This window comes from Aedes albopictus, chromosome 3 (assembly GCF_035046485.1).
Source record: "Aedes albopictus strain Foshan chromosome 3, AalbF5, whole genome shotgun sequence".
Classification (NCBI taxonomy): Eukaryota; Metazoa; Arthropoda; class Insecta; order Diptera; family Culicidae; genus Aedes; species Aedes albopictus.
This window is the reverse complement of record NC_085138.1, coordinates 103,128,790-103,146,869: the sequence shown is the minus strand read 5'-3', so window position 1 is coordinate 103,146,869 and position 18,080 is coordinate 103,128,790.

Below are 18,080 nucleotides of genomic sequence, written 5' to 3'. Positions count from 1 at the left end.
TCCTCCGGGAACTCCCTTCAGGGATTCCTCCGGGAACTCCCTTCAGGGATTCCTCCGGGAACTCCCTTCAGGGATTCCTCCGGGAACTCCCTTCAGGGATTCCTCCGGGAACTCCCTTCAGGGATTCCTCCGGGAACTCCCTTCAGGGATTCCTCCGGGAACTCCCTTCAGGGATTCCTCCGGGAACTCCCTTCAGGGATTCCTCCGGGAACTCCCTTCAGGGATTCCTCCGGGAACTCCCTTCAGGGATTCCTCCGGGAACTCCCTTCAGGGATTCCTCCGGGAACTCCCTTCAGGGATTCCTCCGGGAACTCCCTTCAGGGATTCCTCCGGGAACTCCCTTCAGGGATTCCTCCGGGAACTCCCTTCAGGGATTCCTCCGGGAACTCCCTTCAGGGATTCCTCCGGGAACTCCCTTCAGGGATTCCTCCGGGAACTCCCTTCAGGGATTCCTCCGGGAACTCCCTTCAGGGATTCCTCCGGGAACTCCCTTCAGGGATTCCTCCGGGAACTCCCTTCAGGGATTCCTCCGGGAACTCCCTTCAGGGATTCCTCCGGGAACTCCCTTCAGGGATTCCTCCGGGAACTCCCTTCAGGGATTCCTCCGGGAACTCCCTTCAGGGATTCCTCCGGGAACTCCCTTCAGGGATTCCTCCGGGAACTCCCTTCAGGGATTCCTCCGGGAACTCCCTTCAGGGATTCCTCCGGGAACTCCCTTCAGGGATTCCTCCGGGAACTCCCTTCAGGGATTCCTCCGGGAACTCCCTTCAGGGATTCCTGCGGGAACTCCCTTCAGGGATTCCTCCGGGAACTCCCTTCAGGGATTCCTCCGGGAACTCCCTTCAGGGATTCCTCCGGGAACTCCCTTCAGGGATTCCTCCGGGAACTCCCTTCAGGGATTCCTCCGGGAACTCCCTTCAGGGATTCCTCCGGGAACTCCCTTCAGGGATTCCTCCGGGAACTCCCTTCAGGGATTCCTCCGGGAACTCCCTTCAGGGATTCCTCCGGGAACTCCCTTCAGGGATTCCTCCGGGAACTCCCTTCAGGGATTCCTCCGGGAACTCCCTTCAGGGATTCCTCCGGGAACTCCCTTCAGGGATTCCTCCGGGAACTCCCTTCAGGGATTCCTCCGGGAACTCCCTTCAGGGATTCCTCCGGGAACTCCCTTCAGGGATTCCTCCGGGAACTCCCTTCAGGGATTCCTCCGGGAACTCCCTTCAGGGATTCCTCCGGGAACTCCCTTCAGGGATTCCTCCGGGAACTCCCTTCAGGGATTCCTCCGGGAACTCCCTTCAGGGATTCCTCCGGGAACTCCCTTCAGGGATTCCTCCGGGAACTCCCTTCAGGGATTCCTCCGGGAACTCCCTTCAGGGATTCCTCCGGGAACTCCCTTCAGGGATTCCTCCGGGAACTCCCTTCAGGGATTCCTCCGGGAACTCCCTTCAGGGATTCCTCCGGGAACTCCCTTCAGGGATTCCTCCGGGAACTCCCTTCAGGGATTCCTCCGGGAACTCCCTTCAGGGATTCCTCCGGGAACTCCCTTCAGGGATTCCTCCGGGAACTCCCTTCAGGGATTCCTCCGGGAACTCCCTTCAGGGATTCCTCCGGGAACTCCCTTCAGGGATTCCTCCGGGAACTCCCTTCAGGGATTCCTCCGGGAACTCCCTTCAGGGATTCCTCCGGGAACTCCCTTCAGGGATTCCTCCGGGAACTCCCTTCAGGGATTCCTCCGGGAACTCCCTTCAGGGATTCCTCCAGGAACTCCCTTCAGGGATTCCTCCAGGAACTCCCTTCAGGGATTCCTCCAGGAACTCCCTTCAGGGATTCCTCCAGGAACTCCCTTCAGGGATTCCTCCAGGAACTCCCTTCAGGAATTCCACTAGGAACTCCCTTCAGGGATTCCTCCAGGAACTCCCTTCAGGAATTCCTCCAGGAACTCCCTTCAGGAATTCCTCCAGGAACTCCCTTCAGGAATTCCTCCAGGAACTCCCTTCAGGAATTCCTCCAGGAACTCCCTTCAGGAATTCCTCCAGGAACTCCCTTCAAGGATTCCTCCAAGAACTCCCTTCAGGGATTCCTCCAGGAACTCCCTTCAGGGATTCCTCCAGGAACTCCCTTCAGGGATTCCTCCAGGAACTCCCTTCGGGGATTCCTCCAGGAACTCCCTTCAGGGATTCCTCCAGGAACTCCCTTCAGGGATTCCTCCAGGAACTCCCTTCAGGGATTCCTCCAGGAACTCCCTTCAGGGATTTCTCCAGGAACTCCCTTCAGGGATTCCTCCAGGAACTCCCTTCAGGGATTCCTCCAGGAACTCCCTTCAGGGATTCCTTCAGGAACTCCCTTCAGGGATTCCTTCAGGAACTCCCTTCAGGGATTCCTCCAGGAAACTGTAGAAACCAGAGATGTTCATACCACAGTTCATTCCCAGCTCAATTATAAGTCGGCTGACGAGTATGGCATCAGACTATTGCCGGCATGACATTCCTGAAGGTCGTTCAAGAGGTTCCCATTAGTGATCTTGCTTGACGTCGTTGTGTACGATAAGGTGGTGAGAAAATTCCACGAACGCGAGCAAAGTACTGTAAGTAGAACACCATTCAAGTTCAACCATCGCATCGCCGTTCGTCGTCTGCCTACTCTACATGAAGTGTTCCCCTGGGAACCATACAACTTAAAAAGTTACCATGCCATTGCAAAACTTTCCACCAGCGCTGCTGACGGTGAATGCCGACGACTACGGTTCAGCTTAATTATGTAATCTTTATGTTTATGACTAGTCATTTGATTCCCTTCCAACCTTGCTGGCAGCTAGAGTAGTCAAAATTGCCCATCGGAACTTGTGTCGGTACATGCTCGCCGGAACCAGTTATGTGCGTGTAAAGTGGTGTGATAATCGAGGGAGTCCCTCAACCCCCTCAGTTCTGTAGCATGGTACCTACTGATGTCGTCGCTCCGATAGTTATCATTACATCGTTCGTAAGTGTTGGGTGGACTATTATTTGCCTTACAGTTAGAGGAGTGATGCATATGTGTGGCGTGCCTCGGAAAGGGGAAACTAGATTTAATTAAGACAGAGAAAGCTTATCAGGTGGATTTTTTATGTTTTTCTCGTGTTCCACGTGATGGGATACTGGGCTTTATCCAGTATCCAGCTAGGTTATATAATGAGTTGATGTATGACTGTTTATAGTATGATAATGGGATTTGGTTAATCATGACGGTTCTAGACCACCCTAATGTAAACAGAAACGAGTTAAAAGTAAAAACTCTCCTTCTTCTCCTCCTGAATACAGCAGAATTACATATGTGATTTTTTTTTTCATTTTTGATGCGCCTCCAAACGAGCAAAAAAAAAATCGCCCTTTATCAAGGTGTTTCTTCAGACTTTTTAACAGGAATTCCTTTAGAAAATTATTCCAAGAGTTTTTATTTTTCTGAAATACTTTTAAAAATTCCTCATGAAATTCCTCCTGAAGGAACTCTTTCAAAAAACCATCAAGGATTCTTTCGGAAATTTTCTTCTAGAATTGCTTTAGAAATACTTCCAAGGATCCCTTCAGAAATTCCACCAACAAAGTCTTCCAGAAATTTCACAGAGAATGCTTTCAAAAAATCTTGCACGGATTGTTTGCAAAATTTTTTCAGGGATTCTTCCAGAAACTTGACTAGGGAGTCCTTCAAAAATTCCTCAAGCTAATTGTAAAGAAATTTCACCAGGGAATCCATTAGAAAATCCTTCAGAGATTTTTTTCCGGAATTCTTCAAAAAAATCTTCAAACCATTCCTTCAGAAATTCCTCCATGTATCTCTTCGGACATGTTTTCAACATTTTTTTCCAGAAATTCGCAAAGAATGTTCAACACTTGGATTCATTTGAAAGTATCCTTCAGGGATTGTTTAAGCAATTTCTCCAGGTGGTCTTTCATAAATGCCACTAGGGGTTCTTCCAGAAATTTCTTTTAAAAATTTAAGAAAATTCTGAATCCTGCTTCAGAAATTCTTACGAAAATTCCTCCTGAAATTTCTTCAAGGTTATCATTAGAAAACCATATTTGGATTCCTCCAGAAATTCTTCGATCTACCGGAGAGGTTTTCAAGAAGTTATTAGGAGTTTTTCAGAAATAAGTCAAATGACTTCTCGAGAAATTTCACCAAGTTTTGCAATTGAAAATTTTACATTGATTTCCTAAGAATTTTTTCCCAGGGATCCTTCCGGACAGTCTTTCAGAAACCCCTTTTAAGTTTCATCCACGGATGCCAACTAAAAAAGCAGTGACTCATTCAGAAATTTTTTCTGTCAGTAATTTCATCAGAAATTCTTTGAGAAAATCTTCTAGGAAATCTTCAGACACTTTTCCAGACATTCCCGATGAATTTCTTTAGAGGTTCTTCCAAAAATGTTCCCTATGGAATTTATGGAAGAAGTAGAAATGAATTGCTCATTTTTTTAATAACACAAAGATTTATTTTAGATTTTTTTTAAATATTTTACCACAATGCGGCATTCATCTCTGGTTTCAGAAATTCGTCCAGAGTTTCCTTCAAAAATGCCTCTAGAGATTTCTCCTGAAACTTCTACAAGTTTTCAATACATTTCCACAGTAGTTCTTACGTGGTTTTCTTTAGAAATTCCTTCGCGGTGCTATTCTTTAGAAAATCCTTTTGGTATTTCGTTACGAATTATGTCGAAAGTTTTCTCAACCAATTCTTTAAAAACTCCTCCATGGATTCTTTCAGAAATGCCACTAGAAAAGATTCTTCCCAAAAAAAATTACAAAGAACCCTTTTAAAATTTCTTGGATGGATTGCTTCCGAAACGTTTCCAACTATTTGTTAAGAAATATCTCCAGTGACTATTTCTGAAATTCTTCGAGGTTTTCTTTAAAAAATTCTCAATATTCCTTCAGAAATGCCGCTACGGGTTCCTTAAAAAAAACTTTCAACGATTTTTCCAGAAATTTCCACAGAAACTTGTTCACGTATTCTTTTAAAATAAAAATTCCATAGGATGTGAAATTTATAAATTCTTCAGTTATGCATGAGAAATTTGAAGAAAAAATTGCAGAGATTGCTTCAGAAGTTCTTATAGAAATTTCTCCAGAAAGCCTTCCATATATTTCAATGGAGAAATTCATAAATGGATTGGATTCCTTTAGAAAGTTTTACAGAAATTTCTTCATAAATTCCAGAGAGGCTTTCAAAAAGCTTTTGAAATTAGTCCAAGAATTCATTGAAAAAAATCTGTAAGTATTCCAGTAGAAAATCGTTAAGGGATCCATTCAGTTATTTGGATCATGTAAACAGAAATTTTTCTAAATAGTTCATTAAAAATCTTTCATCTTTCCAACAAAAATGCTTTCAGAAATTTTTTTAGAAATGCTTCACACGTTATTCCAGGAAATTCTTCAAACATTTGTTTCCTCGGGAAAATTCTCCTACACAGACAAAAATATGTAATTAAAATTCTGCGAGAAATCATGCACATAAAGAGAATGCTAGAGTTAGTGCACTTTTACATGAGATATAATGTAAAATTACATCAACATCGTGTAAATTTCTACCAACCGCGTAAATCATCATGGACTCCAACCGGTTACGTGACTATTAGCGGAAATTTACACGATCGTAACGTAATTTTACCTGATATCTCATGTAAATATGCACTAACTCTAGCATTCCCTTTATGTGCATGATTTCTCGCTGAATTTTACATGAATATTTTTTTCTGTGTAGTATTGCAATAGTAAATCTTGCATGGATTCTCGAAAAACTTCCTCCAGAGATTCTTTCAGAAAGTCTACCACATCATAAATTTCACGGGAAAGTTTTCTGAAAGTCATAAAAACATTCCTTCGAAAATATCTTTAACCATTTTTCATGACATTCTCACAGAAATTTGTTCACATATTCTTTCAAAATAATCCCCTGGGATACATTTGAAAATATTCTTCAGAGATTGCTTCGATCATATACATGTCACTAGGCTTCCAGAGAGGCTTTCAAAAAGTTTTCTGGGGATTTCTTCAGAAATTGTTTCCTCGAGAAATTTCTCCTAGTATTGCAACAGTAAACCTTGCATGGATTCTCGAATAGTTTCCTCCAGGAATTCTTACAGAAAATTTTCTACGGATTCCTTCAGAAGTACTTCCGGGTTTTTAACAATTTAAAGTTAAACGATTAATTCGGATTTTTTTTCAGAAAGTTTTCAGGAATTCCTCCAGAAATTCTTTCAGGGGTTAATTAGGAAATTTCTCTAGAGATTCTTCTAGAAAATCAATAATCACTTCGGAAATTCCTTTAGAAAATCGTACAGAAAATTTCGTCCGCAATTCTTCCAAAGGATTTCTTCGGAAATAAGTCTTAAGATTCCTCCAGAAATTTCTCAAAGTATTTCATTGGAAAACCTTTCATCATTCTTCCAGGGATACTTTAGATAAATCTTCTGGGATCCTTCATACATTTTCCAATGGATTCCTTCATATTAAGTTATAGCTTTTATTAGAAATTTCTCCAGGGATTTTTTTTAGAAAATCTGCAATGGGTTGTTTCAAAACTTCCTCTAAAAGTTTTTTTTTATGAAATGACCATGCTGCATTCATCTCTGATTTCGTCCAGAATTTTCTTCAAAAATTCCTCTCCTTAATTTTTTTAAATAATTCTTTGGAAAACAAAATTTCCGTAGATTTCCACAGTAATTCCACCATTATATTCTTTAGATACTTTAAAAAAATGCCTCCATACACGTCCTTCAGAAAATCATACAGAAATTTGTTCAGATTTATTTCCAGAAAGGATTTTATGAATTTTTCTAGGGGTTTCTTCGGAAATCTGTCTGTTTCTCCAAGAATTCAATTTAAAAAAAATCTTTCCACAAGAAATTCTTTAGGAAAATCATCTGGATATCGCTATGCAGTATTCATTTCTAGTTTTATTAATTTTTTCATATTTTTCTTCAAAAATTCCTCCATGGGTTAATTTGAAAAAAAAACTCTTCATATATTTCTTCAGTTTTGTCTCCATGGTTTTCTTCGGATACTCCTCCAGGGAAACTTTTAGAAATCGTCTCACTAACTTTTTTGAAAATATTCAATTAATTGTTTCGCAAGTTTTTCCATCGTTCCTGGAATTTATCCAGACTCCTTTACAAATTTCTTTTGGAATTCATTTGAATATTATTCGAATGTTTGCTTTATAAAATCTTCCATGGATTCCTTTGGAAATTCCTCCAAAACTTCCTTTGGAGGTTCTTTTAGGGATTTTATCTTAAAATCCTAAAGATGTTTGCTTTAGCATGTCTTCCAGAGATTCCTTCATAAATTTCACTTAAGATACCTACAGATTACTTTTCCAACAACATCTTTAAACAATCTACTATGCATTGCTCAGAAATAGCTGTATGAATACCTTCAGAAAATCTTCTAGGGGTTGCTTTGAAAAATTTTCTTTTCATTCCTTCCAAAACTTCTCCAGGGATTCTTAACGAAATGCTTGCAAGGATTTCTCCAGAGACTTTTGCACGATTCCTTCAGGACTTCTTCTAGCAATTTCTTTATGTATTTTCTCATGAATTTCTCGACAGATTTTCAACGGTTATGGACTGATGATTATCCATTTGTTTCTGCAGATTTTACTTCAGGGATTCCGTTAGGAAAAAAATCCTAGGATTCTTTCGGATTTTTTTCAGGGATACTTTTAGGAATTCCACCAGAGATTTTTCCATCAATTGGCTAGAGATTTCTAAGTAAACTTTATCAGTGACGATTTCTAGAAAAATCTAAAATGACGTGTTTCGAAATTTGAGAAGAATTTTTGGTGGCAGCATGGATGCAACATGGTTTTATGAAAAATCTGTATCTCATACAAAACCAGATGAAAAATCTGTATCTCTTACAAAAAAAAAACAACCCTTCCTTGCTCATAAATCTGTATTTCATATAAAACGTAATCTGTACTCTTGTTCAAAAATCTGTATTATATTTTAGAACCAATGACGGAATTTATTATAGAATCCATGGTTACTGCAGAAAAACAGGTAGATTTTATAGGCTGATTTCGTGGAGGAAATTGTAGGAGCAATTTCTGAGATTAACTTAACAACATTTCTGAGGAAATTGTTAGTTTTTGAATAAGCTGAATTTCAGAAACCCACTTGCATTCGTCCTAGTATTTCAGCCAAACATGATTTTCAAAACTTCTCGAAAGAAATAAAAAAATCTTTCAAAATATAGCTAACGATTGCACTAAACAGTCTATAGAAGAGTAGACGACTGATACAAGATTTTGTCATACCGTAAGAATAATTCCGTCGGCAATTTCTCTAAAAACTGATCCAAAATTTCTTCGAAATATAAGAAAGCTTGTAATTTTTTTTTTAATTTCTATGATTTTTTTCCAAAATTTTTCAAATTATCAGAAAATTATCCATGAAGTCTATCTTCTTTCTAACAGAATTTTCTTTAGAAGGCAAATTATTAAACCACTAGAATTCATAATATTTTGCATCATTCGATGGCAACTTTCAATTTTGCTAGATTGTTTTGTTCATATCACATAAGTTTTTAGTTGAAAGCATATCTCACAAATCCTCGTCCTGCCGCTTTCGAAGACTACACATTTTTAGTGCTTTCAAATGAAAGTTCAAGTTCAGATTATTGTGTTCAAAGTAAACATTATCTGTCTTAAGTTTTAATAGCACTGTATAAACTTTAGCCGCTGTGATAATGTTACATAAATTCTGCTGTTCTGTAAAAGAATACCCGATGTACCACGGACAAACAGACATAATACTCTAAAGTCTAAACATTTCTATCAACCACCGATTTAACGGCCAATTTTAAATTTTGATAGTTGGTCAACGGTCCACCCGTGGCGTTCGTATCGGTTTTGTTCGAGTTTGACGTTTTCTCCCTACTGCCACCTAGCCCAGACAACCGATTTGCACGTATAATGAAGTTAATGTCCATGTTATACGTACCTTTATGCGATAAAGCTACATCGCATAAGATGCAGTAAAAGTGCCTTCTGCGTACATTACAATAATGGCACTATACGTGCATTATTGACGGAAAAAAATAACATTATATAACATTAAGCGGTATCTTATGCGACGTTATATAGCATCTTATGCGACATTACAATATTCTAAAAAGAAACAATTATTGTCACTTTAGTATCAAACTAATAACCTTTGGATTACCGAATCACTTTTCACACTTAACACCAAACACAACTTATGAAACACACTGATTATTTGTCATGTCATTTTTACTCGAATCTTAGTGTTTGTTGGATGGAATGCACTTTGTTTCCCTGCGTTGTACGTGTGTGACAGGAAATCTGGAGTTCAAAATGACGAAGCTTGATTTCCCACACAGTTATCACTACCCCCCTCTGGCTAGCACCTATTATCAGGTCAACAAAACGAAGGTGATGATTTTGTAACCTGGTGTGTAACCATAATAATGGCTATTCACTTTCTTGTAGCTATTTGGCACTGCATCCACAGTCCAACAGTAACTCTTTCATTGTTATCACATATTGCATCGCAATATGTCAACGTAAACGATTCTAGCTTATGCGAGTTTGTATGCACATTTTAACGTGTTTATTTTTACTGTTATGCGATGTAGTACGATATTGTACACAAATGCGAGTTAAGGACAGACTTGATAAAATCCCAAAATTACCGCCACAATGGCCGTCTTTGGTACCTACTCACGATTTCAAGCGCACAAATCCCTTCGTAAGCATCACCAGCGCACCTGATCTTCTTATTTTAGGCCTGTTACAAATGAGCAAGAACAGAATAATAAAATGCAATGTTGTTTGAAGCTTGCTTCTTGAGATTTGTGCGTCTAAAGTTGTAATACACTGTTGAAGTGAGATTTCAAGACGTTTGTCCTTAAACTAACATAATAATAAAAGTATCATGCGAAGTCGTATAATCATCCTAGTACGTAGTTTTGCGCATTCAATTGAAACATCAGAATATCGTCTACTATGATGTAGTCATAAATTATAAAAAATTATTTGCACTCATCATATAAGAGTGCCAGATTCATCGCAATAAGTTAATAAAATATCATCATATGCGATGAAAATTGTCCCTCAGCCGTACATATGTGCGACAGTGACTTAAAATAGTATCTTATACAATGTAGAAGCTTGCATCCTTATGTGATTCCTGGTTGTCGGGAAGTTCTTGGCCGGCCAAACTCTCTATTTTTAGCATTGGGCGAATATGTTTCCGTGGCTATGTTCATAATAGAAAAATATTCGCAGTGTTATGTCTATTTGTCTGTGGGTGTACATTCAATTTTTATAATCTGCTTGTTCAGATCTAGCGTGCGATATGAATCATTAAAACAAAACTTTATACATAAATAATCTAGATGTTTTTTAGCCTAATGGACTATTTCTGAGTCATTTCCAACAAGCTCTCAAATTTCATGGTTTAGAAAAAGTAAACCTTTGCCTTCGTAATCATATATAAGATATCTAGTGTTTTATTCATACAATCCCAAACTTCATGTCATTGAAACAAAACAGGATTCCAACACCACATAGGCACGGATGTCTCACTCTATCTACCCTCCCTAGCCTACATCGTTCCTCTTTTTAATGATTAGTTCAATACTTCGTAATTTGCAAAGCAAAAAGTGATTAATTACTAATCACCAATACTTATTAATAGCATTGGACGATTATGTTTCCGTGACGTCTGTTTGTCTATGCTACAGGGTCCCAAAAGCGTTTCAAGGTCAAAAATGCATCTGTCGTTTCTCCATGCGTGTCGTTTGGTCGGGTTACCAACCAACATACACCTATTCACCTCGACTACGTGCATCCTGCCCCGGCCAATTTGTACTTCTGATGGCGTGGAATTTGCACTCGTTAGAGATTCTCCCGTTTTTTTTTATTACTTTGGGGTTCATTCGAGGCGGACATGTGTGTACACAACGACGGTGGTAGGTACCTACTGTTTCGTGCAGCAGGAAGCTGTTCAAGTGCTCTCATCATCACGGAACCCGACCCGTCCGTTTGGAGGGATCATGAATGGACTTATTTTTAGGCCGAAATTTTTGCAAATAATTTCCCTTCATTACCGAAACGCTGCTGTGTGTTACTGCTATGTCGATTCGTCATTGTTTTACGCTGCTAGGGGAACCCTTGAACGTGCTCGTGGGATCAAGTTACAAAGGGAACCACGTGAGAGGGCGTTTGGCAAATTTGAATGACATCCAACATCCGTGTTAAAAAGGGGATTTACAACGGTTTTGTAAACGTTTTGCGAAATACCACGCACGCACTCGTCGCCGGGCGTTCCATCCATTCATGGTGGGAACGCCAACCAGCAACGACATCCAACGCACGCAAAAGAAGCTCACAAATCCTACGTTTTTCTCAAGAATCCGGTTGAATGGAACCTTGACCTTGACTTTCCCGACTATATGCAGTATGCACATAATCACTGCTCTGCTTCTGCAGGCACAGACTCAAGTAGACTCTGTCGTCTTCGTCGGTCGTCTGCAACCGAAGGGCATCTTCTCCTCCAGTAGGCGATGAAAAACCAGTGCACTTTGCACATGCCAACCAACTCGAGTCAGCATAGCATAAGAAGCAAAAACCAAGCAAGCCGGTTTAATGATGCTTGCTTGAACAAGTCGACTTGGATGTGTGGTTGCATTTTCTGCAACTATGGGCGTTGCTGTGCCATTGACTAACGAGACCCTGCGCCTCCATGCTTATTTCATTGAAAAAAAAAGATTGCGACGAAGAAGCTAGATTTTTCAGCGGAGCAATGAGAAATGCACTTTTTCTTGTCCAATGGTGATAAGTTTAGATTTCTAAGGATATCACTTAGGGTTTAGATCTTTATGATTTTTTAAGGGCAAGCTAATTTAAAAACATTGTAAAACAACTACCATTTCCTTAGAATAATAAGATTGAATGATTGTCTCTCGAATTCCATTTCCATCTAGTCCACGTCTATTTCGGGCATAACATGAATATAATTCCCGTCACACCTACGCGACAATATGGTACATAGGATGGCCAAAAATTATGATTTGACCGTAAGTGTTCATTCGAAAAGTTAGTACAATTCTTCGCAATTCCAATCAAAACATGTGTTCAAAGTACGATTGAGCAAAAGCTCAATCACAGTGTTTAGAATTTACCGACTGGAAAAAAAAAAACAATTTATTTCAACAGTTGAACAGCTTTTGCTGCATTCAGCAGCAGTGAAATCCAACTTTGAAGTGCCACAGAGCTTTTGTGGGGTGTGAATTGCAGCTCAGGAAAATAAGTGAATCTGGTAAAGTGAAAATTTAAGGACAGACTCGTTAGAATCCCAAAATGGCCGCCACAATGGCCGACTTTGGCACCTACTCACGATTTTGAGGGCACAAATCTCTTCGTAAACAAAACCAGCACACCTGATCTTCTTATTTTGAGCTTATTACGAGTGAGCACAAACAGAATAAAGAAATACACTGTTGTGTGAAGCTTGCTTCTTGAGATTTGTGCGTTTAAAGTTCTGATGCACTTTTGAAGCGGGATTTTAAGACGTTTGTCCTTAACGGCGATGAAGAACAATTCGGCTAGCTGCTGCTTTGGTGCGGTTGCCTTCGTCATATGCAAAACAAGAAAAAATGTCAACTTGTGGAGTGAAATTGAATCGTGAAATTTCACGTAATTATGCGATATCCAGTGCTACATGGGCTGGTTATTGATAGTCTACATCTTTTTGTTTCTATCTGATGAGCCTTTGACAAAATTATCTCCAAGTATCTGTAATTTTTGTCTGTTTACGGTCTGATATGATTGGAATTAGCGTATATGACGAAGGTTTTTTTTTTCAGTTTGTACATTGTTGGAAATTGTTCCATTCACACAACTGAGACTTCTTTCCGCACTTCTTCGCATTGAGACGTTAAATTAACGATACCTCTTGCACATACCGCGCCACACCGCGCAAAAGTCTCGATTGGCGCATGCGATAAAATTGCATCTCATATAACGTCAAAAGTAAGATGCATCGCCTCCGTTGCTGCATTGTCGTCTTCATCGCGCGCCACCTTACCGCTTTCGTTCAATCGAAGCCGACAATGATCGCTGGCTGGCGCTGGAGCCTGGAGGCTGATGTCGACGGCGCGACGCGACAGTCTGCGCGCGAAGAAAAGGACTCTCTTGTTTATTGGTTGCATACCCGAAAAAAAAAATGTGATGACTCCAAATTGGACCGCGCCGATGATCGTCGAAAGTGGACCGTTGCATGTGCGGTGCAGAGCGGAGATGCATTTTTAGGTAATAACCAAACTGATGATGATGATGACGAAGCGGGCGATGTTCAAAGTTCGAAATGCATACACATAACAAGAAGTCAAACAAACGAAACTTGTTCTAAGGAGGAACGAAAGGAAGGTGTCATCGCATCAGCATTATTGGAACGATTAAGGCCGTTGAAAGTGAGTTCTTTGTCGTCTGATGTTAGGACCGCAAACTGTTTGATGTGTGATGACGAGCTGTAGTATTCTCGGTTTCTTTACAGTATTATTTAATCGAGTGCATGCAGAAATTAAGATTTCTACACACGCTAACGCCGCTCAGCACTAAAGTGCATAATTTCCAGACTACACCAAAAATGTGTAACCCTTGCACATTCACAAAGTCAGCTCCTGTGTCCGCAAAATCGTTAAATTCGCAAAAAAATTTGTACAGCAATCTAGCTAGGTTTACTAGTGACCTTGGAAAATAAAAAAAAATATCGACATTTCGCATCTAGACGAGTGTACGAGCTGTTTTTGAGAATGTATAAATGTAACACATTTTTGTGTGGTCTGAAAATTATGCACTTATGAGTAGGGCTTACACATTTTAGTGCTGAGCGGTTTTACTGTGCATGGATCAAGCATTTGCTTACTGGTTAAATATCACGTGAAAGCCAGAAGAAGTGCTTTGAAAGATTAATCAGTAAGTTGGTTAAACCTGTAAATTAAATATTCTTCACATCAGGATAACACATAATCAACAATAGTATCAAGTATACGTGGTTTACAGCTGCCGCTCTGCATCCTCTATGACACCCAATGCTCGCCAAATCACGTTCTACCTGTTCCATACATCTTTTTATACCAACTGGATCGGTGACGAACACTAATTTTGCAGAGTTGTTGTTCGGTATTCTTGAAACACACCCTGCCCATCGCATTCATCCGGCTTTGGCCACATTCTGGATGCAGAGTTCGTCCAAAAGTGCAGCAAGCTCGTTGTTCATCCTTCTCCGCCACATACCGTTCTCCTGCACTCTGCCAAAGATCGTCCTTAGCACGCATCACTCGAAAACTCCGAGTGCTTGCAGATTCTCCTCGAGCATAGTTCATGTCTCGTATCCGTAGAGGACCATCTGTCCTACTAGAGTTGTGTCGACGGCGCGACAGTCTGCGCGCGAAGAAAAGGACTCTCTTGTTTATTGGTTGCATACCCGAAAAAAAAATGTGATGACTCCAAATTGGACCGCGCCGATGATCGTCGAAAGTGGACCGTTGCATGTGCGGTGCAGAGCGGAGATGCATTTTTAGGTAATAACCATACATGGTGTGGGGTGGATCTTTTTAGACCGCAGTTTCTTCTGAAGCCAATAGTAGGCAGGACTTTCACAGATGATGCGCTTCCGTAGTTCTTCGTAACACTGCTGCCAAAGCTTGTTCTGTTACATTCAGTTTCACCTATTGGTGAATTTGGTATTTGACGGATGCTAATGATCACTCCCCAGGTAGCCACTAAGCATTTGAATAAGCCGTATATCAGCCCGTATCATGCATTTAAACTGCTTGCTGCCCTACATAAGCAGTTCGAATGCATAACTGCCTTGAGTTAGCATAAGCTGTGCTGCTCAAAAGCTTTTGGCTGTTAATTAGCATTTCAACTGCTTGAAGTGTTTTCACTTGGGAGCAATCAGAATGCTTTTCAACTGCTCTTTAAATGCTAGGTGCAAAAAGGTTGGGAGATATGTTACGCATTTGGCAACACATACTGTCTCTCTCTTACAGATCCTATGCTTCTGTGTACAAGTTTGTGCATCTTATTTGTTACTTCATTTTCCCTTACTCATCCAAAAGCACCAAAAAAACATTACTGCAGCTGGATTGGATTGGGAACTTGTCCATAAAAAAATCACCAATTATTTATTATTTCGTCGGAAAATGTGTGCCGAATAGGTGGATGATTTGGTGGATTATAAAATGGTTTGAAAGAGGGAAGAAAGAATCATATTCCACAGATATTTAAAAGAAGGGATCATAATGCTCTACCACAATGAAATATCTCAATGAAAACAAGTTTTGGATGTTGAATCTGAAGCTGTTATCGAATCATTCTTTATATTGGCGATTAAATCAACGCACGCCACCGGAACAGCTTTAGCATCGTGGATCAAGAGCAACAGAATCAGAAGCAGATATGATTCATCAATCTCCGGATCGTAAGTTCAAACCTACATCACTACAAAAATCAGCAAAAAAGTTCCACCTAGCACCGGCTGGAACATGGAAGGGCGATGTAGCGGGGAAGCAGGCTTGAGAGAACGAGAAGCAGACGTCAATCTATTTTTGTTTTTTTTTTGCTCGACGAGGCGTTACGCTTCTCTGACATTTCGTCACGACGTTCCTGAAGGGATAGCACTAAGACAGCCCGTTATTTTGCCAAAACCTGCTGTGAGGTAGCACTATAAGCGCATATACGGCTAATTAGCATTAAACGCCTAGTCGTAAAGGCTACTATAATGCCGAAGGAATGCTATTTTAAATGCTTACTGGTTACTTGGGTCTGTTCTCTGGTGGTAGGTACATATAAGAACCCTATGGAAAGAGTGACTCCGCCAGAAAGTGCCATGGCGCAGCATATCGAATTCCGCATCGTGGAAAAACAAACGAGTACTTTTCGGAAAGAAAATTAAATTATCTTTCAGATGCGTTTAGATCCGGTAGGTACTTACGAACAATTTATGTGATTAATTTGAGGAGCTCTTGATACGCCTCCGGCGGGCGATCTTCCGAATTTTTTGTTAGCTGGCCAATCCGATGTCTGTCGGAGTGAGCATCAGGAATGATGATAATGGAAGCCATTACCAATGGAAAATAGCAACTACCAAGGCAAAATAGGGTCTTGTACCATTTGGGCAGGTGTTCCTATTTTGGGCACTTGCCGCTTTAACTAAGTCAATTTCAAACCGATTGATTTGAAATTTTGCCCAGAGTTAGGCATGTACAGTATCTAACTCTGTACAAAAATTCAAATCAATCGGTTTGAAATCGACTTAGTTATAGTGACAAGTGCCCAAAATAGGTACACCTGCCCAAATGGTACAATACCCTATTAGTTACCGTCAAGGCGCCATTCACCGTGGGGGCTCCATTCACCGTGTGCCTTCGAATATTTTTTCATTATTTCCATATTATGATTGAATGATATGACAATTTCCCTTCAATTTCACCAATACAACACTAATGTATTGTTACCATGTCAAAACGCTCATTAGAAACATTTAAAAGTATCATTTTGACACTAAAGTGTGTTTACATGAAGCGGGTTTCTGCTCGTTCACTGCATTCATAGTGAAAAAACGAAAACTACGCTAAGGTGATTTAAGCGATAAACTAAATGTAGTAACGTTTTTATTCCACCAAGAAGCAATTAAATTCACATATCAGGTATGTATTTTGCATTACCGAAGTAAGTTTAACAAGAAAGTACGATAACTCGTACTTTTTAATTGAAACAAAAAGGCACGGTAAATGGGTACCCTAAAAATCAATGGTCTCCATTCACCGTGCCCCATATTGTCCCATATATCTAGAAAAAATCTAAAATTTGAACATTCGTTTTTCTAATAAAATCTTGCAAATTATTACTTGAAATGAATTTAAACGAAGAAAATTCCCTTGGCTGGGTTGTTTTGATCATTTTTAAACAAAGTAGAATAAAATTTCTCATACACGGTGAATGGGTCCCTACTACCACGGTGAATGGTGACCTACCACGGAATTAGGCGACCCTACTACCCTTTACTAATTGTACTATATCACCAAATTTTGTGAAAAAATTTCTACTTCTGTGGATATTGCTTTAATTTTAACCTATAATGAAGGCAATTAAAAGCGGCACCAACAATGTTTATAAGACTGGTGTCAAATGACAGCCCTTATTTGCCCCGAATCCTCTTAGATCCACGGTGAATGGTGCCTTGACGGTAATTTTGAAGACGAAATTTGATTTTTTGATGTAAACACACAATTTTCTCCTCATCTCACTTAGCGCCTCTACAATTAGGGGTCATACGAGTTCTTCTATTACCAAGATGTATTGCAGTTTTAACGCAATCGCGGCCAATCTGACCACTACTGCTTCGCGTTTCGGGTATACATCAGCTCTGCCATCGTTCCAAATGTTCAGTTTTCTTGTAAATCGTACCTCGGATTGGAGTCCTTCACAGTGGCCACTCGGAACAGCTAATAAAATTTCCGATTTTTTTTCCTGATTTCTCGATAACTTTTTGAATTTATTTTTTGGATTCTAAAATGTAATAGTTTACTTCTCAGGAAAATTTAAGAGGATGATTTTTTCAAAACCTTAGATTCAACATAGCAATCAGACGAACCCAAGGGCGAAGATGACCAATTCATAGATGACAAGTTAATAGGATTTATGCAGTCATTATTGGAAACAATAGTAAATAGGGTAATCGTTGAAGGTCGGAATTCATAGTGTAACTGCCGACTAGCTCCCGGACTTTTCCGGCCTTTTCTCTACACTTTCCCACATTCTTAATCCTACTCTAACCTGATCTTTCCTTATCTTATCGGGGCCTCTCCTATTCTTGCCACCTTTCACCACCAACTTCCATCAAATCCTGTACGCTGGCGGCATTAAATAGTAGCCTTTCTTAGTATGATGCCACCAGTTTCATTCAAAAGATTCTTGTTTTTTTTTTTTGCCAAACTAAGAGGCAATAACATAATATCTGGAAAGATTAGTCGTCAAAGAATTTTGAAAACAATTTCGAGGGAAATCGCTGATAG